Source organism: Lissotriton helveticus, chromosome 6 (genome assembly GCF_964261635.1).
Source record: "Lissotriton helveticus chromosome 6, aLisHel1.1, whole genome shotgun sequence".
NCBI lineage: Eukaryota > Metazoa > Chordata > Amphibia > Caudata > Salamandridae > Lissotriton > Lissotriton helveticus.
The window spans coordinates 706208778-706234756 of record NC_136067.1 but is presented as its reverse complement, the minus strand read 5'-3'; the positions used below and the strand labels follow the sequence as shown (position 1 = coordinate 706234756).

At 44.5% G+C, this 25979-nt stretch overlaps 1 protein-coding gene across 1 annotated transcript in view; it reads left to right on the top strand.

Moving 5' to 3' along the window:
• Nucleotides 1–25979, top strand: part of CGA (glycoprotein hormones, alpha polypeptide) — a 66446-nt gene that overhangs the window by 1010 nt on the left and 39457 nt on the right. The gene's annotated exons all lie outside the window — the stretch shown is intronic.

Below are 25979 nucleotides of genomic sequence, written 5' to 3'. Positions count from 1 at the left end.
CTCCCTAGTCATGGTCTCTAAAAGCAGTAGTCTAATTCAGAAGCATACAAAATGTGCAAAATATTGAATTATATGTTTACATCCTTGCCAAGTACTTCGTATCAGGGGAAAGTTAGATTAACACATTTAAGTGCTGGTGTGCGCATCACTGCACTAAAATGCATTAGTCACGCATTATGGCACCCTAGGGGATCACTCAAGGCAATGTGCACTAACACGAGAGCTCAGCTGCTTAATGAAACCAATCAGCCTGCCATCATGCTAAATTGGCTTGCTTTGCCGGATGCTTCTGACATGTTTGTCACTCTCTACTGTTTGTGTGTCGTAAATGAGTAGTTTAGCCTAGAGACCAGGGCCGGACTGGCCATAGCTGGCATCAATTGTTTGCCAGGGAGGCTAGAAGGGTGGGGGGCTGAATTTGGAGTGGTAGGGGCTGGTTTTGGAGCAGTGGGGATCGGCCCCCTTTAACAAAAGCAACAGTACTGTGGGCCGGTTTTGTTAAGCAGCAGTGCTTCACGCTTGTTTCTCCATGAGGAGCTAGGGGCTGGTCTGACAAAATTGCCATGGCTGCTTTGGGCTCCTAGTCCGGCCGTGCCAGAGACATTTTAAGGGATGTATGACGTTACAACGCATGCTATTACCACGCATGCTGTTACAACGCAAGTATTACAACGAAAACCATTACAACGCATTACACTTGGGGGTGCTGGATAGTGAATAGTTTAATTTACTATTCCAACTCCAGTCCCCGTGGACACTAGGGAAGGTGTTGGATAGTAAATTAAAACTATTCCTTATCCTAGAGTGCCCCCCATTGTAATGCGTTGTAATGGTTTTCGTTGTAATACATGCGTTGTAACAGCACTGCATGGTAAAAGTTGCGTTGTAAAGGTTGCATACCCATTTTAAGGCATGGCCAAAGTGAGCTCTAGGCCTCAGCCTTTCACTGCCCCTCTGATAGTGCCAGCTCTGTTCTGCCCTAACAACCTTAAATAATGTTTTTTACAGATTGTTTTAAATACCTCTTCCCTTTAATTTCTTTTTTATGTGAGTGATGTGTGAGAGTCTATTGCAGACATTTTGCAGAGAAATGTTGTGTTTATGTTTCATGCAACATCCATAACAATGTTTCTTTTAGATCACAACAGGACCTGACATATGAGAAATGGTAGGGTGTCACATAGATTATTAGCAATAATATAAGTGAGCTTCTGCTGTGTTACGTTATGGAAAACACACGTCACTATCCCTGAATATTAGATGCAAAGGCTTGCAAGGGTGTGCTTGTGTACTGTCAGTGACTTGACCAAACAGGGCATGAAAGAGCTGAAATTGGATCAAAAATTCAAAACTGATCTGAACCTGGACTCCCAAAATACATTTGGCAGGGCCCCCAAAATCCTTAAGATGCTCCTGATTTACAACTCTCTGTGCTCTGTGTTGTCATTACATATTGGGCCGCCATGAGCTTCAGATTAAGCTGGGAGCCTGGGCATTTAAATCTAAGCGATCACATGGTCTCAGTTTGGTGGTGAAATCAGAAGCAATAACCAGCCATTAGATAGACTGCAGCAGGTAGTCATCCAAACTGTACCTTCTTGTTTGTTTTCTTTCAGCAGGCTTGCATTAGCCCACCTCCACTGGTGACCTCATGCAGGAGATATTATTTTCAGATTATTAGGCTGGCAAAAGCAGCTGTGTCTTTACTGTGCTGCTGCCGACCATGGGCCCACTCCTGCAACCCTTGCCACCCTTCTCTCTCACAATGCTCACTGGAGGAGGGTCATGCTAGGTGTTGTTTTTAAGTTTTCTGGGACTGGCACCAACATACCAGGCTTTGCTTGCAGCAAGTGTCTCGTCCTGCTGGCCAGGCCATCTGCCTCTTCAGCCGCCAAGTGGCTGGCCAGACAATCCTAAAGTTACCGCGAGGGACCCTCCGGCTGGGGGGTCCGATGAGAAGGCTACAAGTTCTCACCTGCTCCGGGTAAGAGTATTTGCTGGTGTGTCCAGGGGGCATACAGTCAGGTCTCAGTGCTCACAATGATTTAAAAGCATACCTGAAAACTCACACGGTGACACACAATATCAATTGGCTTCCATCACACGGTCACACTGTGAGGAGCCGATATCACACGGTATTAACATATAACAATGTCTCAACAGGAATCAATGAGGGGATAAACTTAAAAAATAACATCATGGTAGTATACATTAAATGATAACAATAATAGTCCCAAGAACATAATTTAATGCAGTAATATTGACAAAAGAGGACAATCAGATCAGATTTACATAAATCAAATTGCAGCATCAACATGCTTTTAAGTTTGTGTATAAAAGTTAAATAGTGAACACTTTGTGCTCATGAATTGTTCTATGTCACCATATTTACCCAGGTCTCTACTGGGACTATGGGTGTCTCCTGTAGTTGCTAACACAGATATCACACAGTGGCTGGGAAAACAAGCTGAAAACCACTGTAAACAATGGTTATTCAACTCCTTTTCTGGGTCTTCGAGCTGCCAACGTCCATTAAGGGGTGTGAAACACCCTAGGACATTGGCACTAGCCTCTGCAGTTTTTTTTTAACACAGTTTTGGCAGTAGGGGGCTTGGGGGCAGAGTGGGATCCAAAATTGCCTCTTAGGTACTTCTCTGCACACGGTGAGAGTTTCTTTCAGGTTGGCAGGTATGTAAAAGTGCCGCAATCAGCCCAGCCTCAGACACTCACTGCCAGCAGCCCTGTGCCGACCGACATGGCTCCCCAGATCTGCGAGGGCGGCTCTGCAGGTGGGAGATTTATGAATAACAGACTCAAGGCAGTAGACAGTCCTGAGGGGATTCTGAGCCTACCTAGCGAGTCACGGCAGTGCACCAGCAGGCTGTAGCACTCTAAGCACTAACCATCAGTTTATGTCAGCGAACCGTGATAAGTGCTGACTGACAGAGGTGGCAGTGACTGTAGCATTTGCAAGTCTGTCCATTGGTCATAGGAAAGTAATGGCCAGTAGGTCAGGAGGTTCTAAGATTGTTTTTATGGTGGTGAGGCGGTTGGAATTCTAAGTAGTGCAGAGAGCTGAGCTCTCCTGCAGTATTTGATTCTAGCCCAGGCACTTTGATAAGTGACCAGTGGTGGGGAGAGGCCTTACTCATTATGAGATAGTTAGTAGCAGAGGGTGGCTTTAAGGAAAACGGGCTGCATTTAAAAATAAAAAAGTACTATATTGAAAAAGCAGTCCCAGATAAGGTGGTCTGCTGACCCCTGCAGGCCACAATCCATGGGAGTGCAAGCCATACCCAATGGGGTTGCAAATTGCGCTTGCCTCATCATTATTGATGAGGCATGCAATTTGCGACCCCATTGGGAATCGCAAACAGTGTTTGAGACACTGCTGTACTTTGCAGTTTGCGAGTCGCAAAGCGACGCAATTTGTGAGTCGCAAAATGCAAGCGTAGTGCATCTGGCCTTAAGTGATTCTGAGAGACAGTGGTTATGGAGACTTGAGGGGCACTGTTAAAGGGTGCTAGTGAGGGAGTACGTGGCAGAGGTGGCCTGGCCATTAGGGGGGCGCCAACAGACATTGTTGCACAGGGTGCCACCTGTGCTCAAGCCGGCCCTGTTTATAGCAACTAACTCATTCTCATTTTATGCATTTTTCCTAACTTATATTTCAGTGACGCAGTTTGGTGTAGCAACAGCCCAATCAGAACTCCCACTCCAAGCACCGACACACTGGCCTAAGGAAAATGTCAGTAGCAGATTTCTGCTGTTATTAAATATTTGTAGAGTCCTTATGTATTAATATGTTACTGGAAGTGCTCTTCAATTTATTAAACTACTTGCCTTCAAAATCTGACCTTTTTCCCCCGGGTTCGCCTGCAGAGGAGCTACCACAGGATTTTACCACGAGGAGCACAAATTACTTCCTATCTTTCTCAAATTTATTACCGTTTTAAAAAAAAAAAAAAACGGCAAGCAATCCATTTTGTGGTACCTTCTAAACTGCATATCTTTTTTCAATTTACTTTCCTGGTCAAATAGATAACGAGTGCCCTCTGCTGTTTTTTTTTTGTTTTACTGTTTTCCAACTTACCCGAGATAACTGTCTCCCTCACATGTCATTCTGTCTTTGCTACTTTGTTCTAGAAGATGGTGTGAGAAATGAGTGGATTACATTTCCGGAAGTTTTTCTGAACCGAATCTGGAATCACCGACCTAGTGAATGTGATGCTGAATTTGTCCGATGTAATTTTCCGAGACAGGAATCCTACATACCTTAGAAGAGGGAAGTCGAACATTTAAAAAAAAAAAAAAAACCAGGGAGAATGTTTCTCTCCCAGTTACTTCAATTAAATGAGAGGCAATTCCATGGATGAGACAACCAAAGTAAAGTCATTTGTGGCTTACAAAATCGAGAGCCTCCTTCCTGAATCGGGCACTACAGATGTGCATGCCTGCTATCTGTTTAGAGCAGCAATGTGCAGGGCATGCGAGTGCTTTCTTATTTTCACATCCAGCTTGCAGGATTTAGGGCCATCAGCCCTTCTTTTGCTCGAGTCCTAATTAATGTGAGTCATATGGAACCTAACACCTGCCAATGTATTGGAAGGAAACAAAGGCCCACAACTAATCACTTCATCAGTGCTTATGACAAACTATGATTTGGAGGCAGTTGGTGGACTTTATTTACCTCCCCCCTATATATGATATATATGCATGTTAAAATGCCAGTTGTATCTGTGTATACTTGTAGATATATGTTAAGAGTGCATGTGTCTAGAGAAACACAAACTCAGGATTTAAAATGTAAAGCAGCAATTGGGTTTGTGTGTACTAACAAAACATCATTACTAGCCAAAGGAACCGTATTTGCAAATCTAGAATAACAACAGATTGAGAAAAAAATAAGTATCTAAATCTATGACTTTCAGTTTGTGTGCTGCTCGTTAAAGCTGGCCCATAGCTCATTTTGCTCTGTTAGGGTTGCAATTTATGGACTGGAAGTAAGAAAAGGATGTTGGTGTCAAAAGCAGTAATCCAATTAGTTACCTACATGCAATACAAATCTGTGATCTGCATGTTACACAGTATGCTTTGCAGCGGGCACATAGCCATCTATGCTAGTTTATCAGCCAGCACTGTGATTGCAAAAACAGAGGACTCTCCTGGTACTGCATTTACCACCAGAGTTGTCTTACTGTTTTTAGAATCCCCTCAAAATGATCTGGCACACAAAGATCTCTGCAGCAACAGTGTTTTAAATGTTCAGGTACGATCACATACTCAGTACCTGCACTTTGTTAATTTGCAAGAGATAACACTGGCCCTTCTCATTACTACTTCAGTGCTTTTAATGGGAGAGTATCAGCACTTAGCAGCAAACAGGTACTCTGGAACAAAGATTACCTATATTTCTATATTTTAATTTCAAGCAATGTGCAGCAGGTGTCTTAAACCTGTAAGATATTTTAAATGCAGCCTATTTTTGACCAATTAAGTAAGGTAGAACGGGTTTAATGTCACATTTGTCCTTGTTGCCAATTTCTTTCCAGCAATTTCTTAATGAATAAATGTATCAGTTGGGTGTCAGACTGCCCTTCATGACTCCATCTCTTGTGACTACAAACCCTTTCTTCAGTCACGCCTTCACCCTCAATGTATTGGTTCCGTAAGTGCATTGTTTTCAAATTCCAAAGCTGTTATAGCAATATAAGTGAAAGAAAATGGGTATCAAAAAGGGAATCAAATTTTCATTCAAACCAATCAGAATACTTTCATTACCTTATCACTTGAGATGGGCTATATAACAGCAGTAAATCCGGTTTGAGTAATGTTTGCTGCTTGATGAAAGAGCAATGGTGTCAACCGGAAATGATATACCCTAAACTTTTGTACCAGCGAAAAAGCGAGAAAACAAGACTGTCACACGTTTTCTTCTATTGATATAACCAGAGAACATAGAAATACATTTTTCTCCAGTGTAAAAGATAGAAATGCATTTGAGGGAAAATAAGGTTGTTTTATAAAGTGTAGACGAGAGACAGCTATGGCTGTCTCACCAGCCTCCTGCTTTGCAAAAAAAAACAAAAAAAAAACTGCATTTATAGAGGGCTTTACCGTCTGTTCACAACACAGAGGACCCTCAGCGTTCCTCTTGATTCAAAGTTCACTAGTTTTTATTCTGTCGACAATGTCCAGTGCGGCAGTGACTGCGGCGAGAGAACCTGGGAGCCACAGACACGGTGCAGTGAGACAATGCCCGGTGCTGAGTGATTGAAACAACAGAAGCTGGGAGCTGGAGAGACAGGGAAGAGAGACAATGCCCTGTGCGGCAGTGACTGCGGCGAGAGAAGCTGAGAGCTGGAGCGACAGAGTGAGGCAGTGGTCAGTGCTGTAGAGACTGCAGAAAGGAAACCAGAGAGACAGCAGAGGGTGACAGTAGTGCTGTAGTGACTGCAGCAAGAGAAGCTGAGTGAGACAATGACAGTGCTGCAGTGACTGTAGTGAGTGCACCAGAGCTCTTTCCACGGACCCTAGGAGTCTAAGGAAGTGTTTGTGTGAGGGAAGGTGGTGGAGGGCACTGTAGGGTGTTAGTCAGTGTCTGGGAGCAAGATTTCATGGCTCCAAAATATTTTAGCCACCAGTCATTTTTTCAGGCTCTAGTATTGTGGCAAATTGAGTGAGTGAGAGAGAGAGTAAGTTCATGGTCAGACTGGCCTATTGGGCAATCAGGCAGTGCCCGAGGGGCTGGACTGATAACATAGTGTGTGGGCGGTTTTTTTGGAGGTTCATGGGCCTGTTTTATGGTCTGGTGGGCCAGTGTTTACTGCTGATTTCACTGCGGTTAGCACAAACATTGCTTGCATCAAACACAAATTCATGCATACATTGCAAAACACCTATACAACGTGTCTTCGCCAATTTGAAACAAATGTGGGCCACTTTTTTAGCTGTCTTATACACTAATAGGGCCACTTTCATTTTGGTGCCCCAGCCTACTGTCTGTCCCAGTCCGATCCTAAGGAAGTTAATGAAAACACTGCAGTCTTATTTGCCTCTCGGCGCATCTTGGGGCGGTGGAAGTAACAGAGCTTTAAAACATGTAACTTTTATATTTCTCTGTAAAGGCCAGGGAATTTGAGGAGGAGGCTAAAACTGTAGGCTGAGTTTCATGTCCAGTGTCACAGAACGACACATCATTGTTCACCTTGTTACGTTGCAGCCTATGTGGTAAATGCAGAGTATATTTTGGATGCCCCTGAAGGGGATCAATCTATTGTGTAACGTCATGTTTTACTTCTGAGGCATTAGGTGTCTCTTCTGTAGAGGCGTGACCGGGTGAGACGGAGACTCACCACTCTATACAGGTTTCTCAGCGAGGGGGTATATACCTCCTTTGTCCTCTTACATTAGCTTGGCTGATGCATTGATGTGAATTTCCCACAACTGTCTCCTTAGCATCCTGTAAGATCTCCATAGAGTAGACTCCTCAATGTAGACAGCTAGCTGTGTATCCTCTACCAACATTTGAAAGTACAAATAGTGAGCCTCAATAATCTTCGGCAAAATCCACATGTCCACTGGGCACAGAGTGACCCTATCAAATATTGATATTGATCTGGAAATCGGGGATGCTCTGTTGATGATGCATTGTTGCCAAGTTTCCCAGGTCCATGCGTGATGTGCTGCTCCAGGTCAGGTTTTTTTCTTTGAATTGTGGGACTTGTAGCCCTGTTTTACAATGGAATAATCAAGACCACATGTTCCAGATTTGAAAGAAAAAACCGGCAATGGAACAGCACATCGTGCAAGGTCCTGGGAAAATTAGCAGGGCTGAAGGTGCTATGTCTTATTCTATGTGTATGATGTGCATTCTATGATAATTCTCTTGCATCGTTCCTAAAGCATGAAGCAACCTCCCACTTCAGATCAGAGCCTTCTTCTCTCAAAGTCTGCAAGATGTGGAAGACCTGGCTTTTTAATTAATCAACCTATGTTAGGCAGGGCGAGGCAGACACATGCACTTGTTAAGCACTAGTATTGCCTTGTGAGTGATAGTGCGCTCTACAAATACACATAACAACATCATCGTTAGCAGCCTGTGATTTATGACTCAGTTTCAGAGTTTTAGCCACAAAGTCCACCGTGTCAAGTTTTTTACATAAACAGCAGCACACACTTGCAGCATCACAGACCTGCTATGGCTGCTTATGGATTCCCAGATGTCCCAAACCCTAACATTTTTCTGTGGTGAAAAACGTTTTTTTGAGGCCATCCTGAACACTTGCCATGCAATGACTGCTTTTGACCACGTTTCCATTTCCTGCATGGGGAGCATATTCTGTAATCCCTGGTGCATGAATAAAGCAAATTCATTATGCAACACTTTTGAAAGTTGTGTAATAGAGAATGGGGTAAACAAAGTTTGCTAATCTTTTACCGAAAGGCTAGCATCTAATTAGATGCATCCTTTCGTATTGGAACAACAGAGAATGGGTTTGCTCCACTCCTTATTCAGACAAGGCAAACATGGTAATGTGCAATCTTATGCTGTATTTTCTGCACGTTTAAAACTTTAGATTAGGGCAGAACTGTTATGCAAGCAGAAAAATAGTGCAGCATACATTTGATCGATTTTGGTTTTAGGATACCAGAAGTTTCTGACAGAAGTGTTGTCTTGGCAACCTTAAAGAGGAAAGATTTCAGGTGAGTTCAAACTGTAATGCTACTCTTCCAACAAGTTGGAACTGTAAGTGAACACAGAGGTGCTGTAGTCTTCAAAAGATCTGCGGACCCTATTTCGACGTGATTCTCAACACGCTTAAATTGGTGCAAGCATTTCACCTTAATGGTGCTGCGGTTTGTGAAAGGCCACTTTTGTGTGCCCTGTTTCATCCTGAATGACTGGCAATGAAATCAACTAGATCAACTTTGGGGTGACGTTCAGGCAGAAGCCATTCACTGGGCTGAGGGCAGGTATTATTTGTTGTGATTGGTGGAAATCAGCCCTGTATTTGTGCTTGTGATTGACAGTGGTGGGCGCTGCCACACATTTGTTAGGGACCAGGTCTGATTTTTCATCCTTACACTTTGACCGAGAGCAATAGAGAGACAGGCATAAAAGAGAGAAATATGGAGGAAGAAACAGAAACAAAAACAGTGAGAGATCAAGGAGGTAATGAAAAATAACCTACAGCAGTGAGAAAACAGAACGCGTTGTGGGTGGAAGAAAAGCTTTTTAGGTAGAGTCAAAACTAAGCATAATCGGTATATAGCAACCAAGGCGTTCTGCAGCTTCTAAGAAACCCTGGGGCGCCTCCACTTACTTTTTTAAATAAGCATGCGCATATACGCATATATATTGTCAAGGTACATCGATGTGGTGTTATGAATAGCAAATACATATTTACATTTATAAACTTATCTCCATGGTATTTTGAGAGCTGAAAATTAGGTCACATTTTTGCACATCAATATTTTTTTCTATACTCTGGAAATACACTCCATACATCTATTTCATATTCTAAAAGTTTCTAAAACTTTATTTGATTTTAGTTGAGCTATACAACTGTTCCTATTCACCAGAAAATCTAGATATTAAAAAATTCTGATAATTTATGCCATTTTGCATTAAATCAAAATGTGAGTTCCCTCTTCACATTGTTGGTTCGCTAATGCTCCGATCTTTTTCGTTGCAAAATCATCAAGTCTTGACTTGAATGTATCATGTGAGGAGCACTGCTACCACCAATATTATGCAATGCTCTTTGATATGTGTTCAGTTTGCCTAAGAGAACAGATTGTAGCTGATTGACGTCAGCACTTGTAGCCTGCGTTAGTGATGAGTGGATGACACACGCATTATTCATTGAAAACTCTTTCAATAATGAATCAGTTCTGTGGTACTGTGCGGACACTCGAGTATTTACAGATCTAATGACTGATGAGTGACTACAGCTCAACCTCCCCCTTTTCCTTTTACTATTTCTCCTGATACATTATCTTGTAATCAGTAGGACCTGGTTTTTTTTTAAATTCTTTATTCTCAGCTGATAGGCATCAATCTGAACATTACATTAGTTATTTTGAGTGTTACAGCCGGGTTTTATGTTTTCTCCCCAACTCAGATTTCCATTTCGTATCACAGTAATTGTCATATGGTGTATCAATACATTACATAGGTATTCTACTCAAATTGTCGTGACAGTCATTGTATAAGGCAATGAAATATCAGCAATCAAACAACCCCCCACCCGCCCACCTCCCCCCACCCTCCTACATCCAAAAACAAACTATTCGTCTCCCGGCTATCCAGCATGGGCAATCATTGAGATTGCTTCTCTTTTGCCTGCCAAGGACTGGGACTGCGAGCTGACACACTTCGGATTGCTCTTCCCGTCACCTCTCGCGGAACCCGCTTCGCGGGTCCCGCTTCGTGTTGGACCGTGCCACTGACCCTTTTACCAACGCTGGACTGAGGAGGTACTGAGCAAACGCCCAATCCTCATCTTGGGGCGGTTTTTGGTGCAGGGCTGCGAGCGAGGTTGGGCGCAGGACTACAAGTCCCAGGAGCGCCCGCCCGTCTCCATTGACACCAGCTGGGACGCTCTCCCTGCAGGCTCCTCCCCCGTTTCCAGAGTTGAACAACCACCTGCACCTGGGGTTCTGTGGATTGCTTCTCTTTTGCCTGCCAAGGACTGGGACTGCGAGCTGACACACTTCGGATTGCTCTTCCCGTCACCTCTCGCGGAACCCGCTTCGCGGGTCCCGCTTCGTGTTGGACCGTGCCACTGACCCTTTTACCAACGCTGGACTGAGGAGGTACTGAGCAAACGCCCAATCCTCATCTTGGGGCGGTTTTTGGTGCAGGGCTGCGAGCGAGGGTGGGCGCAGGACTACAAGTCCCAGGAGCGCCCGCCCGTCTCCATTGACACCAGCTGGGACGCTCTCCCTGCAGGCTCCTCCCCTCTCACACTCATTCCCTATAAATCTAACAGACAGACCCCGCTGCGCGGGAGCGCGCGGGAGTGCGCCGGGAGAAGCCCGGGACAAGGGCGGGACCGTCTGTGGCCGTCAGGGGCCGAGGAGGCCGGGCTGGGCCACCCCATTAACATCTACACTCCAGGTACCGTCCCACAGTTTGATATACTAACTGACTTGTGACTTGTGGAATCATCGGTGGGGCAGAAGGGGGGTTTTATGTACTATGGCTTGTACAACAAGCACCTCTACACTGCTGCCACCAATGGCAGAGACAGAGCCGGCTGTCATGGGCCCTCTTGATTCTTACTTCAAACGCTTGCCGCAGGATATTGATAAAGAGATTGCCCTGGCGGAAAGACGAGCTGGGCGTAGGCTCTCGATTGAGCTTCTGAAAAATCCACCTGAAAAAACTCAAGGTCTGAACTTTCCTGCGCTGGTTACACCACTGTCATCAATTGTTCTACCAGTCGCTCAGGACCTACTATTTGATGTACCCTCTCATACCGAGCTAGCTGTCATTTCTTCATCAGTCACTGTAGAAACTAGTTTATTTGTTGAGCATTCTGATGTACCCAGTCAATTATCTAAAGAGAAAGGAGTTCTAGAAAAACCCTGTGTGCATTTGGAAGTGCTTAAACCTAAGCCAGGTGTTAAAAGGAAATGGGGGGCTACAGTTAAAAAAACCACAACCTCAAAAACCTGTGAGAAAGTATAGGAAGTTGGGTTCTAAACCATCCCTAAGCCAAGTCCCTGCAAAGAATGACGTAGTAATGTTGATGGGGGAGGATATAGCCGTCCAGCCAGAAGTGGACCCTATAATATTGGTGCCTTCTACAACATTGCCGGTTCCAGACATAGATCCAGCTCTCATAGATCCAGCTCTTATAGAACTCCCGGGGCCACTATCTCCAAATCATGATTTCCTGGTAGAAGTGGGAAAAATAATGCGTTCCCTTCTACATCCCGTAGAGCTTAGACTGCAAAAGCTAGCTGAACAACTTGACCACCTAGAACAAGCTAGCCTAGACAATTTTTTTACAATTAAATCTTTAATTAAGTCTGGCAATAGATTGGGAGAGAATGGGAAGCAACCACATATAGTTGATAAAGACCAAGGAGTCGTGTTGGTAGACTTACAATCCCCACCTGTAAATGCTACTCCTTCCCAGGAAAACAAAGGGGAGAATAGTAAGAAGGTATCTAATCCATTGTCCACTAAAATTATTAGTAATAGCGAGAAAACCAATTCCATTAACACTACCAATAGGGGTTGTAAGGTTAGTGTAAAAAACCCATCTGCCGTACCTAGCAAAAATACCACACCTTTGCCGATCGGATTGGGGAAAACTATGGCCAAAAGGCCAGGAAATGATAAAACCCCTTCTAGTAATAGCAACGGGAATAAGGTGGGGCCTACTACGCATATGGCAATGGGTGGTGGTCCCACGAGGGATGCCCCTAGTATCGGGAATGGGACTAATACTGTTGTGGCAGTGGAAAATATCCTTACACAGTGCCGTGTTCTCCCAGAGCAAGCACTAACAAAACCCCATATAAATAAATCCCGGTCTAGGATTCCCCCAGTACAGCTCACCCCGGACTCCTACCCATATGTGGCCATACTCACTAATGTTCCACCCCTAATTGAGGGCCATAGAGAAACTTATGACATGTTAAAAAACAAGGCCACGCATTGGCTTCGTGTCAATAGACCCCTGCCAGGGGGGGTGGATGGCCTGATAATTGGGGCAAGAAGAGTCGATTGGATAGGGAATACACTAAAGAAGCAGGGGGGTGAGTGTATTATAATTAACTTCCAGGATCCAAGGGTTGTGGGGCTGATAACGGGACCTGGTTGGAATATTAGTATTGGTGGGATTGGGGTTGTGGACCTAACTTTCTTTTATCCTAGACCGGTCATCTACCCAGGGGGTTGTAGAGAGCAATTGCGATCTAGTCTTTGTACTGGGGTTGAGGCTGTCCCCCCTGCTGTGTCCAACTTAGGAATAAATAATTACCATATACCGGCATTTATCCCCCAGATTGGGCAGGGACAGATGAGGTGGGAATATTGACAGAATCCGGATGAGCAACTACATCTGGAAGGGGAAATGGTTGGGGGTAGTAACCCTGTTGAACTAATGATAAACAATGACGATGAAATGAGTTTAACACCTGAAGCAGTGAACGTGAGTGATGGGAGTATTATTGCAAGCCCGGCGGGTAGTGTGGGTGAATTACCAATCCCAACCACTATTTGCATGAAGGAGGGAATAGCCGCTAATTGTGTAAACACTATTTTAGGAGAGGATTGTGAATGTAGGACGCTGGATGATTTGGTGCCCATGGCATTTATCGAAAAGGGGACCTGTATTGAAAACACCCTGGAGAGATTTCTGTCATGGAATATAGCGGGGCTGGGGGCTAGACTGTTGTCACAGCATTGGATTGATTTTGTAAGTGGGTTCGAAATGTGCCTATTCCAAGAGACGTGGGCTTGTGACCCAATATATTTCCCAGGATACTTAAATTTTTGTATACCAGCTACGAGAGGCCCCAGGGGTAGACCTATGGGAGGCCTTGTAATTTGGATCAAGCAAAATTCAAAGGTTAAAGTAAAAATGATTGATCTAGGGTGCAAGGATATACAATTATTAAGACTATCTGTAGGAAAGGGTGGCCTGATAGACATTTATAACATATATGCTAGGGGCAAGAGTCTTGGTAATTCTGACACCCTAGAGGTCTTATCTGCCTCCCTTGAATCCCAGTCACTTGGAAACAGAGTAATTTTGGCTGGTGACTTGAATAGGACATTTGAGCCTTTAGAAAATACTGCATATCCAATAGGAATGGAGGAAGACGCCCTTTGGGGCATCCCAAATCTAAACCTCATACCTGTGAAGCGGTGGTCAAAAGATATTCTGTTGTTGAATGCGTTATGTCTAGAGTATGGTTTGAGGGCCCTTAATGGTAGGACAAAAAGCGACCAAGGTGGCAATTGCACATTCGATAATGGACATAACAAAAGTAGGATTGACTACGTCATCTGTAGTCTTGAGTTATGGTGTGGCGTGGGTGACATGGAAATTGTGGGGAGAGTAGAAAGTGACCACAACCCCCTCTGTGTCTCCCACTCATGGTGGAAGGCCGCAAGTACTAATTCAGCATCAGGTAGTGGGAGCGTACCTGTTATGACTAATGACTCAAGACGGGTGAGATGGCCATATGTCCTGGCCAATTTGTCCACTATGGAGTCCATTAAACTGGAGACAGATAATGCTATTGCTGCCATGATAAAAGTAGACCCGGTAACACCCAACTCTGCTCAAATAACTAATATACATGACACATTCTTCTCCGTGATAAAACCGCACTTTACCAAGTCATCAAAGACTAATAGAAAAGTACCAATTACTATGGCGTTCTGGTTTAATAAACAGTGTAGGGTAGCCAGACTGGAGTTGGGCAGAGCACTCAAAAGTAGGGTCAAGGCCTCGATTAGCGCCGCTAGGAAACATTATAATGATAGTATCCGTAAGGCCAAGAAGTTGTGGGATGAGGAGTACTGGGAGGAGCTACTCGAGGCTTCAGGGCAAAAGGATTCCAGACTTTTCTGGAAAACTGTGAAATGGGGAAGAGGGGGTGCCCCTAACAATCCCGACAACAATGTCGATGAGGCATTGTGGGTCGAATATTTTAAACCCCAGTATGCTGAGAGTAGGGATCTAATGGCCATTGAACCAATCCCTATGGTATTCTGCAAGGATGATTTATTTTTATGCAAGGACGCGGAATTTGTGATAGCAAGCCTGCAGGGGGGGAAAGCCCCTGGGCTAGATGGAATCCCCTCAGACATTTTTAAACACGACAAGGCCCAGTGGGCTAAATACGCGACCTTGTTGGGAAATGGCCTAGCGAAAGGGGCAAAAATCCCAAATATATGGAAGGGGGCAATAATAATACCGATCTTTAAGAAAGGCGATCGGTCACTCCCGGCAAATTATAGACCAATAAGTTTGTTGGCCACCATGCAAAAAGTGGTGGGGAAGATGTTGGTTGACAAACTTATGGCCTGGGTAGATGACAACAATGCTTTATCCCCCTTCCAGGCAGGATTCAGACGTGCAACTAGCACGGTTGACCAAATTTTTCGCTTCACCATGCTGCGGTGGGGGACTGTACTCCTGGGCAAAGGCAGGCTCTATGTAGCATTTGTAGATCTCAGGGCCGCCTTTGATCTGGTGCCAAGGCGCACGTTGTGGGAGGTTCTGTACAAATTAGGGGTACCGCCTGATTTGCTTACGCTGATAATGCGTCTGCATGAAAGCAACTATGCAAAGGTCCAGTGGGGGAGGAATGGGGAATCCACCACCAACTTCCCAGTTGAACGGGGGGTCCGGCAGGGATGTGCTATGGCACCCCTGCTGTTCTCCCTGTTCATTAATGGCATCGTAGACAGGATATTGGACGCAGTGGTTGATGCACCTTCGTTAGCGGGCATCAGAGTTCCAATTCTGATGTTCGCTGACGACACTTTGATTGTGTCTAAAACCCCGTCGGGTCTCCAGCGAGCCTTGAACATTTTTGACTCATTTTGTAAAGAACGGGGCCTCGAGGTCAATGTAAACAAAACCAAGTTGATGGCCTTTGGGCAAAAGCGCCAACCTCGACCCAATGTATTTTTGAACAATATCAATCTAGAGTTGGTAGATGTTTTCACATACCTTGGGGTCGAGATATCAAGTAAACTTGGTTGGTCAAGACACATAGAGAAGGCGGTGTTGAAACACCAGCAGATCTCTGGAGCACTCAGGGTCGAGCAAGCAAAATCCAAAACCAGGCCTATAAAACCTGTTCTCATGGTTTATGACGCAAAAGCCCTGGGCGCAACCCTTTACGGGGCTGAAGTCTGGGGCTTTGAGAGTCTTACTACCCTTCAAAGATCTGAGAACAGGTTTGTGAGAGGGATAACTAGTCTCCCTCAAAGTACCCCACTGATACCGCTTGGTTTAGATTTGGGTAGAAGATCGCTTAGTGACCGTGCCCGACTGAGGCCTATCCTTTATTGGAGACGGCTATGGACGACGGTGGAAATAAGACACTACGCTGAGGGGTTCTTAGCATTAGCCAAACTAGATGTCTTGCACAAAATTATATGGTTAAAAATGCTAAGGGATGTCCTTGCTGAGCTTGGGCTCTCCAAACTGTGGGAAAACCCCTCCGGGGAAGTATTCCCTAGTAAATCCAGTATTAAAGAACTATATTGGAACCACATTGACCAAAAACTTTGGAGGAGCGTAACTTCGGAATCCATGGGGGGTAGATTCTTGGAAATTAAACAAAAACCATCCTTAGAAAAGTATTGGGACTGTATAACTGTTCCAACAGATAGGAAATTACTTTTCCAGTTAAGGGCAGGCTCTCTCCCCCTGAGGTGTATGACGTCCAGGTGGAAAACTGGAGGTAGTGCGTGTTGCCCGTCATGTGGGGCACCCAATGAAAGCATCGCACATTTTCTTTTTTCGTGTGTGGCATATGTAAATCCAAGGAAATCCTGGTTAGCTCCAGTTTGTAGGAACCTCGGTGTCCTAAGTGGTGTTGAGGGGCTGAGAATTATTTGCTCCTCCACTGAAATGTCCATCGTGCTCGGAACTGCCAAATATCTGGGGTGGGCATGGTCCATAAGGAGGAGGGCTCTATCCACTAATGTGTTCTGAATTTTTCAGTTCCTATTTTCCCTTGTATGACTTCTTCTTGCAGACAGCAATTTGGAGATATATATGAATTTTAACTTTAAAATGCGGTTAACATGTATGGTACGAGTTTTTATTGCATAAACTCGGGAATGGCCCGTAACGCGGAGGTTTCTGTATTGTAACATGCATTTAGTTTCCGCATATTATGAAAAAGCTTATTTTAGCTTCAATTGACAAACAATTTTTATGCTTGTGTATTATGTATTTTTAACTATAAATTAATTGTTATAGAACGTTTGATGTTTTAAGAAATATATGCAATTTATATGTGTTTGCTTTTATGAGTGTATAACTCGAATAAAGCTTTTTCTACCATTGAGATGTCAGTGTGACCATGGATCTCATCTTGGTGAGCAAAGGCGTTAATGTGCGTCAATACGTGGACCACTCCACCGTAGTAGGGCCTGTTCATAAAGTATTGATAAACAGGCTAGCATTAGCCAAGACTATGTAATAAAAATCATATACAGAAAGTACATTCTTAATCCCTATGCTGCACTTTGCTGCAGACCTTGCATTATTAGAAGAGGTTTATTAGATCTGGCACTAGCCAATAGCTTTTGATTTTACTAAACTTATATATATATATTATACTTACAGGACCTTTCAACCAGCTCCTTTCATCCATTGGTCTGTTATTGTCTTATTTATATTTTCCATCCTCCCACTTCTGCATGGGTCAATGGGTAGCCCATTTAGGAGCTCAGTGATTGGATAATTTCACTGTGAGTGATGGCTTTCCGCTCTTCTCCAAAGAGTTCATTCATACACAAAGTAGCTCACTTCAGTGGCACGGACTAACATGGCTGTGCAAACTATACGAGACCATTTTGTTTTTGATTGTAACCAGTTTCTTTTTTATATTGGCAAGGGCCTAACAGCTTCCTCAAAAATAAAGTTTTATAAATACCATAGCAAAACAAGCATTGACTAAGTCAAAAGCCTAGTAGCCAACACCAGAGATCTTGGGTTTGCCAATCCTTGTTTTGTTTGTTGGCACTTTGTCAGAAAAATTAATCCCAGCCATCACGACAACAGGGGTTTAGGGTAAACAATGTTTCTGCACTCAACGAGAAGATGGAAGCTTGCACCAGAGGGTAGAAGGGTCAGAAGAGGAACAAGAAAGAGTTTCCGTGGCCCGGAACGTTCGAACATCACTGTGCACTTGTGCCCAATGGAACTAGGCCGCTTGAGGCGTTCGGCTTCTGCCAACAGACAGACACCGGTGAGCAATACGGAGCCGTTAAGATGCCAATACCGCAATTCAGACAGCAATGGAACAATCTCATTCACCGAGTGCCGAGACAGAACGGCCAGCTCTAGTCAGCCACCGTTGAGGCCACAAAATAACATGAAAGCGAGGGACAGGGAGAACATGGAAAAATGAACCTAACTACTAGGGTGACCAACCGTCCATACATTTCACGGACTGTCCGTAATTTGGACCTCATGTCCGTTATCCGTGAGGATCCCTTTTATGGATGCCTTTTGTCCGTAATTTTGGGCATAGGGGATGGGCACTGTAACCCTGCATAAAGCCTCAACTCCCTGATTGGGCAGCCTCGCACTCCTCCTGGGAGCACAAGAGCAGCCCCACCCTGCCCTTTGTCATTCTGTATGTGGCTGTTGATTGCCACATACAGAATGTCAATGGACCAGTCTGGGCTGTTAAAGCATGTGATGGCCTCCCTCAGCCTCTGTCTAGGGCAGGGCATTCTGTCAGATGGAAGAAATGTGCAAAAACGCCAATGCTGCTACGTGAGAATCCAGTTCAAGAAAATAAGTTAAAAAGAAGGGGCTGGAGTTCTTTCATAGTCTTATCATTTTAGAACTGATGCATTTTCAATATTCTATTCAACGAAGCCATGGTTGCTGCTTTTTTTATTTTATGCAACTAGCAACCATTGACAAAGCCAATAGTTCTGGCTTCTTGCAGGTGTAACGTTACTTGTTGTGTTATATATTTGGTACAATGACAGAAGAGGCAAAATACCAGTCGGGCGGTACAATATACTAAGCACAGATTTTTAACTTAGGTGTTATAATACAGACCCTTAATTACATCAAACACCCCCTTTGGAGAGACCCCCCCAGTTTTATTACCCCACTTAAAGCCCTGTAAACAACACAATGTCACAGTCATCTCATGGCCTGGCACTGTGCATCATGCATGACTCATGACTTCCACTTTTTCAGATTGCCTATGTGCAGGGGCATAGTGAACCCTACCCCCACCCAACCTCTTGCTTTAGGAACTACAGCAAGGGTGAAGTTCTTGATGGGCCTCTTCTGTCTGCAACTCTGCAGACAAAGACTCAGCTCATAATTATTATGAAAAAGTTGGGCGAATGAGTAAGTGAAGGGATGGGTGGATGGCTGGATGGATTGGTGAAAGGGTGAATGGGTGAATGGAAAATTGAATAGATGGATACTGAGAGAGGATGGATGGGTGGATGAATGAGTGGCAGGATGGATGAGAGAAAAGGTAAATAGATAGATGTATGTATGGAAGGGTAGATGGATGGGTAAAAGGGTGGATGGATGAGCGAAAGGATGTTTGGATGGGTGAAAGGGTGGATGATGGGCGAGTGAATGGGTGGATTGATGAGTGAAATGATGGATTGATGAATTGATAAGTGAAAGGGTGAATGAATGGATGGATGATGGAAAGGGTGGATGTAAGGATGGATGATTGAGTGAAAAGGAGGGTAGATGGACAAAAAGATGGATAGATGAGTGAAGGAGTGAAAGGGTGGATGGACGAGAGAAAGGATGGATGAGTGATAGGGTCAATGGATAGATTCATGAGTGGATGAGTAGATGGATGGGTGGGTGGATGGAAGGAAGGCTAAGTGAAAGGGTTGATGGACAGGGGAAGGGAGGATGGATGACTGAAAGGATGAATGGGTGGAAGGATGAGTGACTGGGTGGATGGATGAGTAAGTGAAAGGATGGCTGGATGGGTGAAAGGGTAAATGGCTGGATGGATGAGTGAATGGAATAATGGGTAGAAGAGTAGATGGATGAGTATTCAGTTGGAGAGGGTGGATGGATGGTTGATTGCAAGGGTGGATGGAGGGATGGATGAGTGAAATGATGGATGGAAGGATACACGATGGATAGGTTTGCAAATGGTTGAATATGTTTGGATATGGATGGACTTTCTTATATACTATTGCCCAACCTCCTCTGATGGGTCTGTAAAACGTACCTTTTGTCACAAAGCTTTGTCCTGAATTTTGACCTCCTGTCCTGAATTTTTGTCCTGAATTTTTACCCTTTGTCCTGAATTTTTACACTCACCATCTTCAATTTGCACCCATGCCAGTTGGTCACCTTCCTAACTACCAATGTGATAAATTGACAAAAATGTCATATTAACCAAGAATAACGGAAAAGGATAGGGAACTACTAATGCTATAAGGACAATATCAGAAAGGGTAGAAAGGAGGAAAAAAAAGTCAAAGAAAAGAAACATTGATGTCAAGTCTCCCATCGAAAGTGTACAAGGCAACTGTAAAACCATTTAACAAAAAAAAATCTGAACATTTAGAACGCAAATCACGAAATACAACTGACAATGGGCACTTTGTAGGGGTGACCAGATTTAGAAAAGCAAACACAAGGATAGAAGAGCCATGGAGGACTAGTGGTGGCAGTGCTTAATTTGAGGCAGTGGTTTACTGTGTCCGGCACAAGCATTTAATTCTCAACACCGACATTAATGGCAGTCCACCACATGCTGGTGCTGTCTGTCTAATTTAGAGATGAGCACAATACCAGTGTTTAATAATTCAATGCACATTAAAAACGAATAATACTTTTTCCCCCCACACCATTCTTATTGATTTGTGTGGCTTGGAATTATCTGAATTGTCACACTTTTAGGAGTGTGATGAGTAGTAGTTGTGTTGATACGGCCATTGGCAGGGCTGCCAGGGGTAATAGGTGGTGCTGGCTGCAGTGGTCTCCTGAGAAGGGCACTGACACTTACTTTCTACAAATTAAGCAATGAGTGGTGGCATACAGAACAATTCATCAAGCTCCACCATTAACCACTTTAGTGCGGTAGATGACCTTTTGATGTCTACCCCACTACTGTCACAGTGCGGTGGATGTCAACGGGTCATTCACTGTACTGGAAAAGAAAATGTTTCTGATGAAAACACAAGAAACATTTTCTTTTCTGAAATCAAAGCTGAGATGCAAGGGAAGAGTTGTTGTGGCATCCCAAGTGTAAATTTGTTTTGTTTTGCTGTGATGAGCAGCAAAAACATAGAGCGCTAATGTCACAGCAAAACTAATGTGAAAGCTGATTGCGCTAAAGGCACGTCCCCTTTCACATTTGATCAGTGTCGGGGGCATAACTCTGCCCTCCAAGCACCAATTAACCTGACTGAGGCAGCATTAGAAAGAGAACAATGTGCCCAACACTCACTCACCATACTGGATCTCTGCTTAAGGGTCGCACAGAGAAGGTAATCCCCAAGCAGGGATCAATTTCACTAAACAGCAGGAACATTTTCTTGAGGGAGAGCAGCCCCTGTGGGCATGGGTCTGTGTTCCCTCTCATCCCTGACACATCAGTCTTTCTGCCCACCTGAAGTGGGCATGAAAGAATTGACAGTCTACTGTTTTGGGGGGAGTTGCCACCTTGGCCATGGGAGTATGCTCCCATGTTCCCTGAGCACAGCAGTCTTTCTGCACCTGAGGCAGCAGATAGGTGGTATTTACCCCAATTTTCCCCACCTGGGGGCGGAAAGCCCACTAGGTACCAGGGAATTGTCCAGTAAACTGTGTTTTTGGGGGGAAGGACCCCCCCTGGGAATGGGCCTTTGCACTCCACCTCCCCAGTGCACAACGGTATTTCTGGCTCCCCTGGGATGGGGATAGGGGTTGTTTAGCCGCAATCTACCCGCAGAGGTTCAGAAAGCTCACCAGGCACCAGAGAAATGTTCAGTGTACTGTTTTGGCCGAGAGTACCCCCCTGGGCATGGGCCTGTGTCCCTTCACCCATGGGCATAGCAGTCTTTCTAAACCTCTGTAGCCAGGTATGGGCTGTTTACACCCTCAATCTGCCACTGGAGGATCAGAAAGTCCACTGGAACAACACACCAGGGAATGTCTTATTGACTGTTCTGGGAGAGAGCTTCCCACCTGGCCACAGACCTGTGTTCCCATATTCAACCCAGGCACAAGGTTTTTCTCTCTCCGTCTCAAAGACAGGTATGGGGTGCTTATACTCATCTAACCTCAGGCAGCACAGGCGACTAGACCACCAGTGAATGTTTTTATTTACTGCTGTGGGGGGAAGGACTCTAAGCATCAGCCTGCTCGTCCCCCTTCCTGGGGCACAGCAGTCTTTCTGCCCCTCTCGGAGGCAGATAGAAGGTGTCTATGTCCAATCTTCATGCCCACTATACAACCCATGAATGTTTTCAATTAGTGTTTGAGGGGTAGTGGCACTCATGGGCATAGGCCTATGCTCAATCCACTACAGAAACATCAGCCTTTCTAATATATTCGGGGGGAGAAAGGAAGTGTTATCCCCCTCCCCCCAGGTGATAGAAAGCCCACTAGACACCAGGGGAAGAAAGTTAGAAAAAAAAGTGGGGGCGGTAGTGGCCCACCCAGTAATTGTGCTGTGTCCCCACCCAAGAACTGGCACAACAGTCTTTCATCCTCTCCGGGGTGAGATTGCAGGAGCTTACCCCAGTCCGCCCCCTGTGGTGGGCAAAACACCAACTAAGTGCCATGGAAAAAATGGCCAAAATAAAAGATGTGGGGGGCTCCCAGGTATCGGGCAATGCCCCACCCCAGAACAGCCCCAACACTCTTTCTGACTTTCCCCAGGAGGCTTAAAACAATTCTGTCTTCAGTGAGCCCAAAAGCCCACTAGAACTCAGGGATGTATTTGTTGTTTTTGGGAAAAGAAATATGGCGTGTGAGTTGGCCTCCCTGCAGATGAGCTTATTCTCCATCCTTACCCCCTCAAAGGTCTTACTGTACAACCGGGGCACTCAGCATTTGCTTCCCCATGGCGAGAAGAAATTCACATTTTGTGGGGTGTAATTTCCCCCTTTCTTTCCATTCTAAATGACTGCATTATTTGGTGTTGCCACCCAGGGAAACCTACTAAACCTAGATGTTTCTGAAAACTAGACACCCAGGGTAGTTCAGGGTGGTGTGACATGTGTGGATCCCACTAAACTTTTGTCATCCAGAATGTCCAACAAACCTCAAACTATGCCTAAAAATCACACTTTTCCCTTACATTTCTGTGAGGGAAACTTCCAGAATCTGTGTGGATCCACACAGTTCCTACCATCCAGTACTCCCCATAAAAAGAATACCCCACTTGGGAAATGTTGATGTCTACACTTTGTGTTGTGGGTGTTAGGTAGAGTACCACAAATGTAATAGAGTTTGGAAAAGGGTGGGAACACTGGGTGGTAGAAATTCTGTGGATTCCTGCTGATTCCTCAAGTTGCCATCACAGAAATGTGAGTAAAATGTGTGATTACAGGCAACGTTTGTGGTGTGCAGGGCAGGCAGGGCTTGTGGTGTGTAGGGTACTATGTGTGGGATCTATGCAAGGCACATTGCCGTGAACAACTCGGGTGCCTAGTTTTCAACAATATTTTTGGTTGGTAGGAAAGGCAGGTCGGGAGTGTGTGCTTACAGTGGTAGACGGCAGGCTGTTTAAGTCCCTCCCGGAACACATCAGGAGGTTAAACCCTGATTTTTGAAAAGCAGGTGAAAACATGGTTATGTGCGAACTAGTACTCCCTCAAAGTAATTAGACAGCTGAGGTTTTCTTTGCTTTGGGTCCTCACGTTTCACACAGTTTCCTTTGTTTTAGCACTTCGATTCCTGCTCGTTTAGCGCGCTTTAGAAATGCTACAATTACATTTAGGTTTCCATGGGTGATGGCTGAGCCCAGGGTTAAACACTGTAGCTACCCCATTGCCAAAACAGGTAATTTTTTGACAGGAAATGATGATGTCACCACATTGCGTATTAGGGTCTTTGGTGTGGCGGCGCATGTCCCAGCCACATACGCGGGGTAACGTTTTTATCAGGAGCAATGTAGGCACCCAAAATAATATAACATTTGTTATTATGAATTGAACTTCTCTCCATTATTGACTTCCAAATGTGTGGCAGCATGCAAGAAAGATCATATTTTACACATTGCCCTCTGAATCACATGATAGTAAGGGTAACCCGAAATTGACAGGTGCACAAACACCCCCTATTTCTAAAATCAGCATCTTGTGCATATTTGAAAAATACATAGGTTTTCTTCATACCCATTTTTCATTCACTACATTTTAACATATCATTGGGTCTGGGTATCATGTGCTTTTGGCTAGAAGGGTATGACAGACTTAACTGTATGCTGCTTTTGTAAATTGGCCATTGGAGTAAAAAAATACAGATGAAAACATTGTCATAAATTGCTTTTTTTCCTACTTTCATTATTTTTTTATTTCAAATTTTAGTTTCTTTAGGAAAATCCACTGCCCCACTGCCCCTGAATCCAACAAAGTCCTCAAAGCGATTCCAGCAATTGTTTTAACACAGTTGTTCCCTTCAAAGCAACATATGGCTAACCTTATTGCTGGAAGGCTGAATTTGTCAACACAGAGGTAAAACTACTAAAACTGAAACCAGAAGGCTTGAGAGTCAATGGAGAAATGCATGGACTCTCAGCGATAAACATTGGCTCCATTGACAGTGCAAAATCTCGAAGCTTCCATCGAGGTTACCATGAGAACTCACATTCCAGATGCCACTTGCCCACCAAAAAATAGTCTCTGAGCTCTATAACATACTTTGCACCCCAAATGGCTTCAATTCCAGCCCAATAACCCAGCCACTCCTTGACAAAATACATCAGCAAAAAAACACATTATCTTGAATCACATTTTCTTTTAAAATCACCCAATGACTGCCTTTCATTGTCAATGCCGCTAAATCATTTGACCTGACAACCTAAACTGTTCTTCAACTTGCTAACGGCAGAATAAACCAACGAATCAGCACTGTTAACTCTGCAAGATTGGCAGGAGACCCAGGTACCGGATACTGTCGAGAGCGATCATTCATTCCTTGCTGTCAGTGAGTGAGCTTCTCAGCCCTAGTTAACCGCATGCGCGCTAGCGGGTATTCCCGCTGCGCGCTGAGATTTTGAAAATCGCGCATTACGTGACAAAGTCAGCTCGTCATGCGCGTAGCGCAGGTAACGCCCATGAAGAGCTGGCTTTGTCATGCGCGTCGAAGGGGTTAAAGAGCAGGGGTGCGAGTATGCATCACTGCGTGGAGCCTTGAAATGTTTACATTTTGTCAGAAACACAGTCTGTTTTGCACCTAATTTGACCTCGATTAAAAGCATTTGAACTGCATGCAAAAGGAAGGCCTGAACACCCTACCCCATGAAGACTAGGTATAATTAAATAAATAAATAACACCTTTTCTGTCAGCTGTCAGCTCACTACCTACCGAACCCTGCCCCACCCCACGGCGTGTACCTGTGCGGGCCACCGCTGCAATTCCCTCAACCATCAATTTCTTACTTTTCACTATCAGCATTCTGAAATAGTGATGTGCATCTGAACAATAAAGCATCACCAACAAAAGCTTAAAAAGACAACTTACAAGCAGCCATCTATTCGCGCACGACAATACAGTGCACACATCAAAATACAGTACTGGTACAACCTCTTGGGATTCATCTCCTTCCATGTGACATTAACAAGTCCATTGGGTGTGCCCCTTCAATATCAAATCAACCATATTGGTGGGACAGAATATCGAGGACAGACTATTAACAGTAAAATATTGACAGCAAGTCTAAAGTTCTAACCTAACTCCATATATATGTACCTTAGCTGTACATATATCTTCAAGGTATGTAGATGTGGAGCTAGGAATAGTAAATCTGTACTTCCTTATGTGCACTTACTTTTCGATATTTTGTCCTTCCATATTCTGTCCTCGATATTAGATTGCCACGATATTGTTGGTGGCGATAATCAGTAGTGCAATCAGAAGAATGTAATCACTTGAAGCCCTGGGTATGTGACAGGGCATTTGGTCTGCAACAAAATAAATACTTAGGGGCATATTTACAATAAGTGGCACATCCCTGCATATCAGCAGGGATGCGCCACTTGTTGTGCGCCATGCCTCCGCCACCATGGATGCGCCGCATTTACAATGCGGCGCACCATG